This window comes from Microtus oregoni, unplaced genomic scaffold (assembly GCF_018167655.1).
Source record: "Microtus oregoni isolate MIOR12 unplaced genomic scaffold, Mior012 000003F_ref0000135, whole genome shotgun sequence".
In the NCBI taxonomy this organism is placed as follows: Eukaryota; Metazoa; Chordata; class Mammalia; order Rodentia; family Cricetidae; genus Microtus; species Microtus oregoni.
In genome coordinates, this window is record NW_024543062.1 from 16,554,932 (window position 1) to 16,572,501 (window position 17,570).

Here is a 17,570-nt window from a genome sequence, read left to right on the forward strand (position 1 = left end):
CCTAAAACTTTGCATTTTCCAAATATCACAGAGGACAGACGCTGGATCCACTCCAAAGCCTGCTATTGAATTTTACGCCTGCTAAGCTCTGCTAAGTACATAATGAGGACTCTGAATTAACTATGCAAAAGTGTAATTTACAGTTAATGTTTGTAATTGATGAGTTGCGGGTCTCTGTGGCAGCACTAACTGCTGAGACATAAGGGCCCTGAGGGGGACGAAGGCAAGTTTTTTAGTTCTGGAACAGAAGGCTTCCTCTACCCATGCGCTCTCCAGTCATCCATCCATCAAGCCCTTAGGAAGCACATTCCTGCCAGGCACCCATTGGAAACACTCAGAAGCTGAGTGTCAGAAACACTTCGCAGTCACTGTAGCTGGCAGTGGGCGGGAGAGCGCCTCCGAGACCTCCCAGACTCCCGCTGTCCACTCCCCAGTCACTTGGCTAAAGACACAGAGAAGAGCGGTCCAACCAATACATATTAGCAAGCCCTGGGGCTCCTTTCTTGTCCCAGAATTCTCTTTGTTGGCATCCAGTGTAGTGACATTTTCCAAGCAGCAGGAACTCAACTAGGGCTGAGAAGTATGGTGGTTTGAACTGTCCCCACCCCCACTTCCCAGACTCGTAAATGTGACACTTGGTTCTGAGCAGGAGATACTGTTGGGGGGGGGGGGTGTCTTGAGACTTTTGGGAGGCAGGTCCTCACCTGAGGCAGTGGGTTTTGGGGGTGGTGAGTCTTGAGGTTGATAGCCTGACCCTGCGTTTTGTCTGGTCATTGTTTGTTGATTGACAGCCCAATGGAAAGAGCTGCCACAAGCTCCCACAGCAAAACAGCCCCTGCTCTGCCTTGTAAGCATTAGCCATGGAAAATAACCAGGGGATTCGGCGCTGTGTGTTAACACCCAGCACGGTGCTCATATCTACCCACCTCCTAACCTGGCAGCAACCGGCTTGTACACTGAAATTTGGCCAAGTAACTTTGGGAAGAAGTCTCTGCTTCCCTGGTCTCCTGGAAGCCACAGTATACTCCCTTGGCTATAAACATCCAGTGCTCAGACACCGGGGTGCCCAGCTTTATAGGCATCAGACACCTTAAACAAATGTCCTCCACCAGACCCTGCATGAGAATCAGGTAAGGGAATAAAAGAGGCAGCAGATGAAAAAATAGTGCGGAATCCAATGATATTCCTCACTCTGCTTTGCTGACCATTGGGAGCTCCCTAAAAGGAATGTTCACTGAGACAGCAGCCCCTCCCTTGGGCACCACACCCAGAGCCTAGTGTCCCCAGAGCAACTGTAATGGGGAGAGATAGCTGAGGCTCTCCAGTGGGACTTCCAATTTAGAAAAAGCCTTTCTTAGGTGTCTTGGAAGCAGCTGGAATGGAGGAAAAAAGAGGCTGAAATGAACCACATCCTTTGAGAAATCAGTTTAAAGGCTGTAATTTTGGCTTAGAGTAAACTCTGTTTAGGGGACTCCTAGTCGGCAGGCTGTGGGGAATTGGATAATACTGTGTTCACACTGGAGATGGGAAACATCATCCTGCTGAAAAACGGTTTTGGTCCCAGGGTCCTTCTCATGCTGAAGTGTGGTAAAACAGCCATGACAGCTGGGCCTTTGCGCTCTCCCTGTCTGGGAGGGGCAGCAGCGGTGGGTCTTCTAGGTGCTGGGCTGGGAGGTCTCTGGCTCCCTTCATCTACAACAGGCAGTGTGTATTCCCTGAAGAAAGATGAATTGTACATCTGCAATGTGCGATGAGACAGAGCACCAGCAAATCTGATGGCTGTTTCTCAGCTCGAGCGTCTGTGCGAGATGGAGGAATACTTACTGACGGCAGACCAGCTAGCCACCAGTAATGGCCTCCTGAGCACATGTCCTGTACATGGACCCTTCTGCCTGGCCTTTCCAGCCTCAGGGGCTGCTGGGAAGGGGTAACACCATGCAGGAAGGGAAAATTGAGGCAGAGGGGGATCTCCAGGCCCTGCAGAGGCACCAGAGCCTGTAATGACAGGCTTCGGTTCACACCTGACCTCACTGCTTCTCCTGTCTTGTGTTCTTAACTGGTCTCAGAATAATCTTTAGGCTTAGAGAAAGGACCCTCCCATATCTTTAATGCTTTGGTATCATTGTGGGAACCTGGGCTCTGACTCCACCAGATAGGCAGGGCAGGGTGGGAGACACAGTGAGATAAAGACAGAGAGAGGCAGAGAGAGAGAGAGTGAGAGAGAGAGAGAGACAGAGAGAGAGAGAGAGAAAGAGAGAGAGCGCGAGAGAGTGAAAGAGAGAGAGCTAGAGAGAGAGAGCGCGAGAAGGAAAGAGAGCACGCGCGCGCGCATGTCCTTGGAGGAGGCGCCTTGTCTACAGCTACTTCCTATGGTTTTCTTTCTGCGTCCTGGCCACCAGAGTGTGAGCCACGTTGCACCACATGCCCTGCCATCGTGAGAGCCGTCTTCATCTCACACCCAGAGTGACAGAGCCTGCTGAACATAGACCAAAACCTCTGAAACAATGAGCCAAAATAACCGCTCTCTCCCTGGACTCCTATCTTGGGTATTTCATTGCAGTGATGAGGAACTGAATGCTACAATTCTTTTCCCTTAGTGTGCGTGCACGAAGTCTGGGGTTGAAATGAAGAGCACTGACTTCAACTTGGGGTCCCCAGGTCCTTGGCTCCACTTCTTTCCCACTGCTTATAACTTCTGCACCTCAGCTGAACAGCAGCTCCTAAGCAGGGGTTCAGGGGAGCAGTAATATCCAGGCATGGAAAGGGGCTCCGTTTAATGTAGCTAGTATGAACCCAAAGGTATGGCCTCAAGGACAGGAACTGGGTTCAGCTGCAGCTAATTTGAACCAAGAAGAGCAAACAAAGGCAAAGACACAAAGCGCGGGCTTCAGGCTACTTCCTTCCCTCTCAGGGACATGACTTCATGTGGCTTTTAAGAGACACATCCCTCCACCAGCAGCTTGGCAGCCTAATAAATATTTGCCTCAGTTTATTTTGAAAAAGTGCAGGTTGGGGCTTCACAAAAGAAAAAGAGAAAGGAGAAAGATGGAGTTGACGTGGAGGTTAAGCCTCATACATCACTCAGGAGTAGTTAAGTATCCGTGGCAGAGTGGTGGTTTGATTTGTTTATGTAATAGTGGAAAAGTACAAGCCCGAATCCCATCTCTCCCTGTAGCTAATAGTCACTTTTAACCGTAACAGAACAAAATTCTGGTCTTTGCAAAGTAGGTCACAGATTGCTAAATATATTCTACTGAATATAGCTCTCTAATATGTATTGTGTACTTATAAAAGCTGTATTTATATAAATACATACCATAAATCACATGTAAGCATGTAGCATATATTTACTATGTATGGCGCTAGCAGATATATTTGGCTATGGTAATTATTTAGCATTTTTTGACATTTCAAACACACGGTAACAAACAAAACTGCAAACACCACACAAAACAAGAGGCTGAGAATTAAGCTTCCCTCCTACTCCCAACATCACATTTCTTAAATCTTCTTATGGAGCTTCCCAGAGGTCGGCTTTGCATTTGCAAACCCATCCTTCTTACTGTCTTTGCATGTGTGTGCATGCCTGTGTGTGCCCATGTTTTAAGTGTGCAGGAGCCTCGGTGTCTCCTTTAATTGCTCTCAACAGTAAGGTAGGGTCTCTCACTGAAGTAGGGGCTTGATTCAGCTAGTTTACGTAGTCAGCTTACTCCCAGGGATGCCCTGGGCCTACCTCCCAGCTTTTAATATGCGTTCTAGGACCCCAAACTCTGGCCATCATGTTTTATACACTGAGCCATCATCCTGGCTTATAAATATATTCTGTATAGCTTTATTTTTAACATTAGTCATGTATTTATTTGTGTGAGAATGTGTCTATGTGCCTGTGTGCCCCCCTCTCTGTGTATTGTTGGTGCATGCCACAGCACACATGGGAGTCAACTCTCTCCACTGTGTGGGTCCTGGGGATCAAACTCATGTCAACAAGGACGGTGGCAAGCAGCCTTGCCTACTGAGCCATCTTACCAGACCCTCTTCTGTAACTTGATAGGGGAGAGTCTTCTGTTTTGTGTTAATTTCACTGATTAAATAAAGAGACTGCCTTGGCCCTGATAGGACAGAAAATTAGGTAGGTGGAGTAGACAGACAGAATGCTGGGAGAAAGAAGCCGAGTCAGGCAGTCACCATGATTCTCCCACTCCAGAGAGACGCGGGTTAAGATCTTTCCTGGTAAGCCACACTTCGTGGGGCTACACACATTATTAGAAATGGGTTAAAGCAAGATGTGAGAGCTAGCCAGTAAGAGGCTAGAGCTAATGGGCCAAGCAGTATTTAAAAGAATACAGTTTCCATGTAATTATTTCAGGGTATAAAGCTAGCCGTGCAGGCGGCCGGGTGCCAGGAATGTAGCCCGCCACTCTCTCACAACAGTAACTCTTTATTTTTAATTGTAAGGAAATACACTTGGCCTAATTTTCTGTGGGATCCACCCGCAAGCTCTGCAGTGCACACACTGAGCCCAGACAAAGTCCTGCACACGTGGTGAGGTGCGCAGCCCCCACAAGTCCATTTCCACAGCTCCTGCCACTTTGCATAACTGCTGTTCCTCCCTCAGTCTCTGGTGCCCACCCTCTGCTTCCTGTCTCTGAGTCCAGCGCCCTGGGGATCTACCACAAGTGACACCCAAGGCATTGCTCCTTGGGTGTGAGATACGATCCCTGAGGTTCACCCACGCTGTACCATCCTTCCACCCTTCACTCTCAGAGGGTTACAAGCCACACACACCCCTCCATACTTTGTTTCTTTTCCTATTTTACAATGCTTCTTGGACAAATTTCCAGACCAGTGGATATAGACATCTCATTTCAGATGACTGTATACTATTCCACTTAATAGGGGTGTCAGAGGGCGTCTGACCTGTGCCTTGACAAGCTTGTCTGAAGATACATGTGGAGACATTGCAAGGCATGCTTCCATGAAGAGGTCGTAGGTCGTAGGGTTTGGACATGTGAAATTTCATATTGTGAAAATGACATCCACAGAGTGGGCACCAACTTACAACGCCAAGATGGTGCACCAAGCAACTCTCACATTTGCCTTCTCTTGGCATCAAGAAGTTCGACGTTTCAACTAGGTTTGCCTTGGGCCTCTCCTTTTGGTTATCAGACTATTAAGATGATGGACCTCCAGAAACTGGGGTCCCCTAGGAATCTTCTGGGAGAAGAATAAGTTGAAGCCCTTGGGACAGCCAGAAGAGGAACTTGTCTTCTGGAAAAAGACTGACAAACTGACAGCTGTCCTTCTAGAAAACCCTGAAGCTGGGCCCCTGATGGGCAGGAACCACACCTCGAAGACTGCTTGGTTATGAGTATCTACTGTTTTTTATTTAAGCCCCAATCTCATGTCTGATGTTCTGATCATGACTAGGTGGGGAGGGGTGGCTGGATCTCTTTGTTCCTTGTCTCAGTGTGACCACACTGAAGAAATATCCCTTTTATGCTTAAAAATGATTAGACTTTTAATTGTCTTATCAAGGATAGGTAGGTAGGTGAACCTGGCTTGTTGCAGCACAGGCTATGACCCTAAGTCCTGTAATGAAGTGACCACAGCCCATGGGACTCTGGTCATCTCCCAGCAACATGCACGAAGACTGTGAATTAGGTCTTGTCTTCATTGTGGCCCTCAGTGGGCCATATCTCCTGGGTTCAGGTCTTGCTTCCTGCTGCCCTGGATGGAGGCTAGTGTAATGGGTAAGGGGGGCAATTCCATTGCATTTGAGGAAGGTAGCCTCATACCACTTGAGGCTGCCACGGTGGGATATGTGGAAGGTCATGGTGGAAAGATGCGGCTAGCATCAGCAAGGTGAGCCCCCATCACCCTGTCTGTCTCCCACCCAGTACAGCTAACCACAGTCTACCCACCACAGAAATGAGGCCATCTTGGACATGCTGCCATGGAGCTGATGGCACATAGAGCAATAGGCATAGGTCCAGCTCTGTCTGAGCCTAAGACAGACCAAGCATGGAGAACTGGGTGAAGCTACATGGTGGGATTGCCTGTCATACAGCAATTGTTATTTCCATAAATGATCCTCAACAGGAAAACTTGGAAACAAGGAAAACCACCTTAGCCTCGAGAGTCAGGATTAGATGGTGAGAAAGACTCTGTGCAGTTAGTTTTACATCAACTATGACACAAGCTAGAGCCACCTGAGAGGAGGGACACTCAATTAAGAAAATGTCTCCATAAGATCTGGGTGGACAACCTCACATCAGACAAAGGACTGATCTCCAAAATATATAAAGAACTCAAGAAATTAGACATTAAAATTCTAAATAACCCAATTAAGAAGTAGTGTACTGAACTAAACAGAGAATTCTCATCAGAAGAATTTCAAATGGCCAAAAGATACTTAAGGACATGATCTTTGTCCTTAGCTATCAGGGGGATGCAAATCAAAACAACCTCAAGATGCCATCTCACACCTGTCAGAATGGCTAAGATCAAAAACACTAATGAGACCTTATGTTGGAGAGGTTGTGGAGCAAGGGGAACACTCATCCATGGCTGGTGGGAATGCAAACTTGTGCAATCACTTTGGAAATCAGTGTGGTGGTTCCTCAGAAAACTGGGAATCAACCTACCTCAGGAAACAGCAATTCCACTCTTGGAAATATATCCAAAAGATGCTCAATCATACTACAAAGGCATTTGTTCAACTATGTTCATAGCAGCATTATTTGTAATAGCCAGGACATGGAAAAAACCCAGATACCCCTCAACTGAAGAATGGATAAAGAAAGTGTGGCACATCTACACATTAGAGTACTACTCAGCAGTAAAAACTAATGACATCATGAATTTTGCATGAAAATGGATGGAATTAGAAAACATCATCCTGAATGAGGTAACCCAGACCCCCAAAAATGAATATGGTATGTACTCACCCATAAGTGGATACTAGTCACAAACAAAGGGCAACAAGCCTATAGCTCAGGATCCTAGAGAAATCAAGTAATAAGGTGAACCCAAAGAAAAACATAAATAGACCCACCTGGAAACTGGAATTAGACAAAAATTTGGGAGCAGGGGGAGTGGAGGGTGAGGGGGGAGAAGGTGGGGAGGAGAACTTGAGGGAATGGGATGGTCAAGATGGAGGAAGGACAGATATGAGAGCAAGGAAAGAGATATGGAGTTAGCAAGAAACCTGGCTCTAGAAAAATGCCCAAGAACCCCCAGGGATGAAGCCAGCTGAGACCCTAAGCAATAGAGGAGAGGGTGACCCTGTAGTCAGACTGATGATTATCTTAAATGTCACCATAGAACCTTCGTCCAACAACAGATGGGGAACAGAGGTAATGACCCACATCGGAGCACTGGACCGAACTCCCAAGATCCAGTTGAAGAGTGGAGGGGGTGAGAGTATGAACAAGGAATTCAAGACCATGAGGGGGTCATCCACTGAGACAGTTTGCTTGAGTTAATGGTAGCTCATCAACTCCAACTGGACTGGGAGTGAACGAGCATGGGAACAACCAAGCTCCCCCAAAGGGGATTGACAGCTGGGGCAGACTGAGGGGCCACTGATAGTGACACTGGGATGCGTCTACTGCATATACCAGCTTCATGGGATCCTATTCTCTTTGGATGCAAACCTTGCTCATCGTAGACATAGTAGGGAGTGCCTTGGACTTTCCACGGGGGGGGGGGTTGCATGGCACTCCCTTCAGGTTGGAGGGATAGAGGGAGGGTCTGTGGAGGGAGAGGGAGTGGACTGGGAGGAGGGGAGGCAGTGGGAATTTGGATTGGTATTTTTTTAAGTAATAAAAAAGGGAAAAAGACCTGGGTGGAGGGCATTTTCTTAATTGTAATTAATAGGGGAGGACACAGTCCATTGTGGGTGGTGTCACACCTGGGTTGTGGTCTTGAGCACTTTAAGAAAGCGGGCTGAGGGATGGCTCAGGGGTAAGAGTCCTCGCTACTCTTTCAAAGGTCCTAAGTTCAATTCCCAGCAACCATTTGGTGGCTCACAACCATCTGTAATCGGGCCTGCAGGCATACATGCAGGCAGAACACTGTATACATAATAAATAAATCTTAAAAAAAAAAGAAAGCAGGTTGAGAAAGCCAATTGCAGCATCTCTCCATGGCCTCTTCATCAGCTCCTGCCTCCAGATCCCTGCCATGTTTGAGTTCTTCAATGATGGACCATGGTGCAGAAGTATAAGCTAAAACAAAAAACCCTTTCTTCCCCAACTTGCTTTTGGTCATGGCCTTTTGTCATAGCTACAAAAACCCTAACCTAAGAAAGACTCAAAAGAAAGACTCACGGAAAAATATACAAAGGGCAAACAAGACAGATACAGAAAGAATATGGGTCAAGGAGAGGGGGTGACTCTTCTCTGCTAGGTCATCCCCCGGCCTTCACATTCATCTGCAAGTGTATGTGCAAAAACCTGCACGCATGTGCTGAAACATTCCCCACGTTCTCATACATGTTCGTCTTTCCAAGAGGTACTCACTGAGGCCTGAGCACACACAGTAACTCTTCCTCACGCCTAACCTGTCCCGGCTGGGAGTCTGCATGAAGGATGTGCCTTTTCATGCTTCAGTTCGTGCTTAGCACCCCCCGTTTCCCAGTCTTTGCTCGGTGGCATAAAACGGTCGGCTATACATCACAGCACATTCGTCTGTCTGGGTGCACGAGTCAAACATCTGCTTTCTCCATCCACTCCTTTATAGTCTGGCACCATGCGGATGCCCTGAACCATCACCCTTAGACCGATACCGTAAAGAACGGATGAGAAGTCGGCAAATTCAACATCAGCTGCCTGGCTCTGAAATACGCTCCAGCTGGGTTTCAAATGCATCTAATATCCCGGCCTGTCATTATAATGGCCAGCTCTGCATTTTAAAGACTGGGAAACAGGTTCTGATTCATGGAGCCTGGGGCTTCGTAACCGCTGGGATGAGAATTGATCGTCTTCAAAGGGAAGTCAAAGTGAGCTGTGAAGTATTGCGGAGCCCACTGATACCATGTGACCTTCACAAGTGATGTGCAATGTGCTTTTTCTCCCAGTGATGGAGGCAGAGGCTGGTGAGGGCCTTGCTACTGATCCATGCCACGTATTTAAGGGGGTCACTGTATTTAGGAGGGCACTATGATTTGCAAATTAAACATTACTTTGGTTAATGTATACTTTAGGATGAGGAGAAGGAGGAAGAGGAGGAAGAGGAAGGAGAGGAGGAGAGTGAAAAGGGAGAGGAGGGTGAGAAGGGGATAAGGGTGAGGAAGTAGGAGGAGGAAAAGAAGGTTGAGGAGGGGAAAAGGTGAGGAAGGAAGAGGAGGATGAGGAAGGAAGAAGGGAGAGGAGGAAGGAGGAGAGAGATGAGGGAGAGGAGGAAGAGGAGGAGGGTGAGGAGGGAGAGGAAGAGAAGGAGGAGGGGGAGGACGAAGAGAAGGAGGAAAAGGGGAGAGGAGGGGAGGAAAGAAGGGGAAGGAGAGGAAGGAGGGAGAGGAGGGTGAGGAGGAAGGAGGAGGGAGATGAGGGAGAAGAGGAAGATTCCCAGAATGAGAATCCAAATGAATCCTGACAGAAGCTGCTACTGCTTGTGAACCAGCAAGCAGCCTTGGAGATCACATGTGGTCATTTTGTATCTGCCCTATACAAGCTTAAACTTTACTCTAGGGTCTCTCACTGGTCTAGAACTCACCAAGTGGACTGGACTTGTTGAGTAGCCCCAGGCATCTTCCTGTCTCTGCCTTCTTAGTGCTGAGTTTACAATCCATCACTCCCATGCCAGACTTTCAAGGATTCTCTAGACCAAACTCAGGTCTCATGCTTGCAAAGCAAGTATCTTACTGAATGACCCATCTATGCAGCAGCCCGTGATTCTCAAATTTTAATGTAATATGTTGGCATGCCTATTGACATGCCCTTAACAACAGACCTTTGATGGAAGTAGAGTTGACTCACCCTTAAGGATCAGTCTGTTACATACATCACCATGCTGGGCTATGTGGCATTGGAATTAAAGAGCAATGCCAACTCAGGTCCCCTGGCTGTGCATCCAGGCAAGAAGTGATGCACTCAGGGGCTGAGCTTCTCAGGGTATCCTCTGCTGGTTAGAAGAAGATGAGACCAGATAGTACCTCTTGCCAGAGCAGAGCACAGGGGTATCCTTGTCTCTGGTGATATTTATTTGCCTGATTGTTACACCTAACCGATTTCAGGACATTGGTTTAATCGTTGCTAGGCAAGCATTTTCAATAGCTGTCTAAATCTTCTAAATATAAATGTCGCCCAGCCACTTCTAATAACACTCTCGTCTTCATGCTTTTCTTTTAATTGTAACTGTGTTTATTTCTTTAAAAAATAGAACTCAAATTTCCCATTCCCAGGTAACTTTTTTTAGGCAAGTTTTTAAAGGTTTATTTTTAATTGTAAACATGTGTGTCTGTGTGGGGTATGCACATCTGAGTGCAGTTGCCTTTAGAGGCCAGAAGAAGGCATCAGATCCCCCTGGAGCTTGCATTGCTGGTGGTTGTAAGCCACCTGACTGTGGGTATTGGGAACTAAGCTATGGCCCTTTACAAGAGCAGTAAGCACTCCTTAACCACTGAGTGTCTCTCTAGCTCCTTGGGTTAAGCTTAACAGGAGAAACGGGTTTTATTTAACTAACTGTATGCATCTGATATGTTACAGTAAACAAAGAAGTTGGCCCCAAGTGTGCGGGTGAGTTTGCGTGGGTGAGAAAGAGCACAGGTGGAGAGGCAGAAAGAGCAAAGACAATGAGGGGCAGGGAGCTCAGATCTGGGGAGAGAGAGTCTGGTGAGAAAAGGACACAAGAAGACATGTTGACATGTCCTTCTGCAGCCCTGAATATAGGCCAATCAGGTGCTGATGGGCATTTTCTGCAGTGGGTGGCTGTCAAGGTGACTCTAAGTGGATCAGCTTAGGGTCAGAAGGTGGGGGGTGGGTAGTGGGCCTACACCCAAAGCATGCGTGATACTGTGATTTCAAATGCATCCTTCTGTTTACACAAAGGAGCATGGGGATGAGGGCTCTCTTGGGGGCACTCAGAGGCAAGCAGAGAGCCATTTAGGGCTACTCATCTCCACTGGTAAAGAGCAGTGGGCCCTGGGCCAGGAGTTTAATTGCACTGATTTGTTTGGCTCCTTTGTATTTGTGGCAGCTGATGCTGTTTTTTTTTTGTTTGTCTGCTCATTCGTTTGTTTTGTTCACTTATGACATCAAGTTTCCTCTTGAAATATATTTATTTAAGGCGAAAAAAAAAAAAACGGAATTGGCTTTAATAAACAAGGCTAACTAAATGAGCCCAGCGCTGGTGACTGTATCTACAGCAGACGCCACGAGGGATGGTTTCCCGAAGTGCTGGGGGGGGGGGTCTCTGTGTTGGGACAGTGCAGCAAGATGGTGTGCCCAACCTTCTCTGAGGTGGGGAGAGTGGCGGGAAGGGAAATAACTGGCTGGCTAATTCGAGAGTCAGGGGACTCACCTCGTATCCCTGGGGGAAGTGGAAGGCTAACCCGAGATGGATCGTCAAACTTTTAAAAGATCAACGGTCACCTAAGGAGTGCCAGGTTAGAAGAAGAGGGCGGTTAATAAGGGCAAGAGGTGCCAGGGGAAGACACAGCTCTGTCCTTTCAGGACCAGTTTGTTTCTGAGAGAGCCATTCGAATCCACTTTAGTCTGAGAGGGCCACAGGGAGACCAGATGGGCAAGGAGTCTGTGACTCTGAGCCAGCCCTGCTCATGGAGTCTGAGTATAAATAATAATGATTCCCTAACTCTTCGTGGGACTTTCTCTCAATAGAGGGGGATGGATTGGGCTCTGTCCTCCCAGAGTCTGGACTATGGCTGACTCTGTGGAGTAGTCTTTGACCATAAATAATCCCCAAGGGACACAAGGAGGTGATCAGGAAAGCTGCACAGTCATGGGTCACACATGCACGTGATCTGGTGGCCACAAAGTATACGTCAGTGCTGTCATAGACTTTGAGCTGGACCAGAAGACAACTGGGTATCTTCAGTGGAATCACCATGGAGACACACCTTTGGGCATGTCTGTGAGGGTGTTTCCCGAGAGGAGTTCCTGACGAGGAAAGTCACACCCTGAATGGGGCCAGTACCATCCCATGAGCTGGGGTCCCGGACTGAAAAGAGGGCCATCCATCTCTCTCTGCTCCCCGACATGGATGCCATGTGGTCAGCCGCTCATATTCCTGATGGCCTGCCTGCCCCCCACTCTGCCTCACCCCATGATGGACTATGATGCAAAACAAACCCTTCTTTCTCTTCGGTGGCCTTTTCCAGGCATTTTGTCACAGCGAGGAAACACTGTTCCTCCCATCATTAGAGACTCTCGTGGTCTCTGCTTCCTGCTCTGCGTGCTGCAGAGATCACTGATAGCCATGCTGGCCATTCTCACAACCGCCCTGCTCACTCATACACACACATGCGCGTGTGCACGCCACACACACACACACACACACACACACACACACACACCACACATCACACACAGTGAGCATGACTGCCTTCTCTCCCCATCTGTGTGGAAAAGCCAGTTTCTATTGACTGTGAATTAGGTTCCTGTACTGTCTATATGTGCCCATGTATATCTGCCTTTTAAAGTCTCCTATAAATGGTTATAGCTGTTAGAGATTCCTCCACTGGTTACTCTCCACTGAACTTCTGGGCATTGGTTCATAATTTGTAAGAAAATTGTACTTTTTTGTTGTTTTAAGTAGGCAAACAAAGGAAGGACTTTCCCTCCTATTTAAACACACACACACACACACACACACACACACACACACACACACACACACACACACGAATGAGTATAGTACCCTCAGAGGCCAGAAGATGGCGCCAGATCTCTGGCAGCTAGCGTTAAAGGTGGTTGTGACATGCCTTATTGTGGGTGCTGGGAACCTGAGTATAGTACCCTCAGAGGCCAGAAGATGGCGCCAGATCTCTGGCAGCAAGCGTTAAAGGTGGTTGTGACATGCCTTATTGTGGGTGCTGGGAACCAAACTCAGGTTGCCTGTAAGAGCAGTATTGACTCCGCTTCTAGTTTTAACACTGGCTCCATCTGTGGCTGTCTGTCCTTCACCTTCTTACTCCTAGTAAAAGAGGCTCTGACGGGAAAGGTTTTCCATGACCTCAGCGAAGCAAGTAGGACTGGTTCCTTTTTCCTTGATGTTACCTCCGTTACCTCCCGGTACTGAGGTGAGGAAAACCAGCCTCCTACTGAATCTGGGCTGGGAGAGGCCACACTGCTCATGGTGGAGAAGTCCCATCTCAGCATAAATCCACCCAAGTCTCCCCTCTCAGCAAACCTCAACAAAGATCTTAAAAATGTCAGAGCGTTCCCGTCTCCTCTAACCATGAAAACTCTCAGGGAATCACTCTTCTTTGAAAGACAAATCCTGCCCGTGTCCTCCCAGTGGGTACGGGAGGCAGGCCAATCCCCAGAGATAGGAAGGAGCGGTGTGAGGGGGTGCGGTGTTTAATGAGGGCTGAGTGTCACTTTGGGAAGGTGCAAGGCTGGGGATGAATGTTCCTGCACTGATGGGATTTTACTCCACGCACCCTTAAGTGGGGTTAAAAATGTTAAGTTTTATATTACATATATTTTACCATAATAAAAATTTCCATTAAAAAGGCACTCTCATTTATATAGGCTTGACAGAGGGCAACGGGAGACTGGGTCAGTTACAGCATTTTTTTATTTTTTTGCTGAACAGACCAGAAATCAGGCTCAGACGGAATTAAGTGAGGGAGGGCTGTGTCTTCTCCCCAAACCAGAAGGCTGGAAGGCAAGCAAACTCAGAGATGGTGAGTTGGGGACCCTGGCAAGGCAAATCCAATCCTTTTGTAAGTTTCTGTTCCTCCCTGCCCAGAGCATTGACCTCTCTCTTCTGATAGAGGCTCAAAGTGGCTACAGCATCTGCAACCATCAAATACACTATTGCACAGGTAAGGATGTAAGGACCAGAGGGTAACCTTGGGTACCACAGGCTAGACTGACAGGCCAACAAGCTCCAGGGATCCTAGCTACACTTTCTGATGGAAAGAGACAGCTGTAGGTAGCATCCTTTACCTGGTGCCTTAAGCCACGCCCCTTCTCCCTTGGAACCCAAAGGGTGACAGCAGATAGGGTCACCTCCTTTTGTATAAGAAGAGCTGCCAGCCAAAGATGAAGGCGCAGGAGTCTGGGTCCCTAAGGACTTTGCAGGGCCACCAAATCAACCCAGGCCAGCTCTGCCTTCTGCATGCCATGCTGTACCAGATCAAGTGAAGCCTGTCCCCCCTTAAGGGTCTATAGTCTGGCTTCTGTGAAATCAGCCAGGACTTCAATTAGGGCAACAAACACATATATAAAGATGAGAAAATTCAACTGAATTCTGGACCACGGTCTAGCTCAAGCTTGTCACAACAAGATTTGTGAAGGTCCTCGAACAGTCTCGAGTGTTGTTAATTATTTGGAAAGGAAATGGACATCAGAACACACATCCTGCATGGCGGTGAGCCAGGGCATTGGCAGAAAGTGGACTGCTCTTTGTTCAGCATGAGTGTGCAACCATGGTGTGTGTGTGTGCACGTGATCATTCTTCCGTCCTTGTGTCTTCTTGTCCCTTCTCTCTTTTCTCTCACTTTAGCTTTTGGTGATGCTGGTGGGGGCTTTACCACAAGACACTAACCCTGGCAGCAGACGCTGGGTTAATTCAGACCTTTCCATATGTTCCCTTTTAAACACAGTCACTGTTGGGGCTTCATCTCCCCTTCCACTTCTCACCAGGGCAGGATGATCAGGAAGGGACATCAAAGCGGATCAAAGAGACAGCAGAGCAGAAAGCTCTCACCCCGGGACTCCACGGGCTGAGACGACTCCAGCACATCTGAAGTTGGTTTTAGATTTTATTGAACGTCTCTCCCTGCTCCCCTTTTATGATTTCGGCAACCGAGGTAATGCAATCAGGCCTCTCCCGAGGCAGCTGTGTAAGCGACCCCCCTCCCCCATTTAACTGGAGACAATGAGAAACTAACCTGAGCCTAGCACAAATCAGCTTCTCCAGAGACAATGGAATGCTCGGACATTATCCTTTCTCCCCCACAGATGTTTGCCGACCGTCTTTATTTACCAAACTGCCTGTTGGGTTTTACAGCCCCCTCCACACACAACACCTAGCGGGAGCTACCTTCCTGTCATCTGGCTAATGGTCGGCGGTATAAACGAAGACAGATCACTCTGTCTTCCTTCTAACCCGCCCCCTTTCGCTCCTTGCATAGCAAATTTCCGTCTGAGGCTTTTAAAGTGTGGTGCGCAGAGCACTTCACTGCAGTTGGCGGGTGGGGGAAAGCCCTTTCTGCCGGGGCACGTACTAGCTCCTTACTGTCTTTAACATCTGGCTTTATAAGAGCTGGTGCAAAGGATGTGCTTGCATCTGGATTTTACAGCAGCAGAGAAACAACAAATAACAGGGTCCCTGGGCCCAGGAGGAACTTGTTCTGCCAATCAAGTCACCATCGGCTCCTGGCTTTCCTCTTTGATGGAACCCACCATGGTCCCTTTCCTGAGATGCTCAGCCATGGTGATAACTTCAGGGTGTGTCGGAAACCAGCTTAGGGCTCCTCTGTCTGGAATGTTCTTCCCATAGGACCTGCTACGTGTTACTGATCCTAGAAGAACTTGACTGGCTGCCAAAACGTAATCCAAATGCCCTTCATGCCTCTGCCTCAGTGTCCCTCATTATCATCACCGGACGACTTACAGACCCTGAGATGTGTTAGAGGGGTTTTGGTGCACACAGCGCACACAGCTTAGAGGTGACTACAAAGCATAGAGAAGTGTCTCAATAAACATTCATCCATCGAGTGAAGATCAGAGGAGGGCACAACAGAACCCACGGACACAGGGGTCTCCCTTCCACTTTCAGCTCAACTGTGTGTTTTCAGGGCAGATGGCCTCAGTTTCCCAGAGATACAGGCTCTCTGATCTCGCAATCGGAAGTGATGGCCATGAGGGCGGGCCCAGAGATACAGAACTGATCTTTGTGTTTTCTAAATACTCACCAAGCCGAACTGGATTTTGAGGAGGATTCAGTAGTCTGGCATTTTCCCCCAGTTTCTAGGAGGGAGGTGATAGAAGTGACATCAACAGCCTTAGCCCCAAGTTGGAGAGGGTTCAGCAGTTAAAGACACTTCCTGTTCTAGTGTACTTCCTGTCCTTCCTGGGCTGGGTTGTCAGTACTCATGTGGGCAACTCACAACTACTTGAAACTCATTTCCAGGGAATCATCCTCTGGTATCTATGGATACTAGCACACAGGTATCACACACATATGCACACAGACACACACACACACAGACACACACACACACACATCCTCTGGTATCTATGGATACTAGCACACAGGTATCACACACATATGCACACAGACACACACACACACAGACACACACACACACACATCCTCTGGTATCTATGGATACTAGCACACAGGTATCACACACATATGCACACAGACACACACACACACATCCTCTGGTATCTATAGATACTAGCACACAGGTATCACACACATATGCACACAGACACACACACGCGCACACACACACACACACACACAGACAGACAGACAGACAGAGAGACACACAGGCATTCAGATAAATAAAATAAGTCTCTAAGAAACAAGCAAACAAGAGACCAGAGAGATAGTGCGATGTCAAAGAGCATTGACTTCTCATCCTCAGGGCCTGGGTTTGATTCCCAGCATCCACACTGAAGCTCATAACCTCCCGTAACTCCAGTTCTGATGCCCTTTTCCAGCACCCAAAGGCATGAGGCACACATGTGGTTTATAGAAGAACAAGCAAGCAAAACACCCATAGACATGAAATAAATAAAAGTTTAAAAAAACAAGAAAACACTGTCAATCCTAATACAAAATACGAATATAAACACTAACCCTAGAGGCGACCTCAACAGCAATAGTAATTCTACCCCTTAGCTGCCCAAATCCTAACCCCTAACCTTAATACCCAACCCTGAACCCTAACCCTGATTCTCAACCATAAAACCTAGTCCCTAACAATTGCACTTAAAATTAATACCTAACCCTACTCCAGCCTCTGACCCTACTCCAACTTTACCCCAACCTTAACCCTAATCCTAATGCTAACCCCCCAGTGACACAGAGACCTCAGTGACCCCGATCCTAATGCTAACCCCCCAGTGACACAGAGACCTCAGTGACCCCGATCCTAATGCTAACCCCCCAGTGACACAGAGATCTCAGTGACCCCGATCCTGATGCTAACACCCTAGTGACACAGAGACCTCAGTGACCCCGATCCTGATGCTAACCCCCCAGTGACACAAAGACCTCAGTGACCCCGATCCTAATGCTAACCCCCCAGTGACACAAAGACCTCAGTGTTCCTAGTGTTTCTAAAAGCACCATCCATCTTTCTCAGTCATCCCAGCATAGATGTGGTTCCTACCCTCTATCCACAGAAGAGAGACGCTAGACACGGA

At 47.9% G+C, this 17,570-nt stretch overlaps 1 protein-coding gene across 2 annotated transcripts in view; it reads right to left on the reverse strand.

Moving 5' to 3' along the window:
* Positions 1–17,570, reverse strand: part of Tmem132c (transmembrane protein 132C) — a 310,009-nt gene that overhangs the window by 60,919 nt on the left and 231,520 nt on the right. The gene's annotated exons all lie outside the window — the stretch shown is intronic.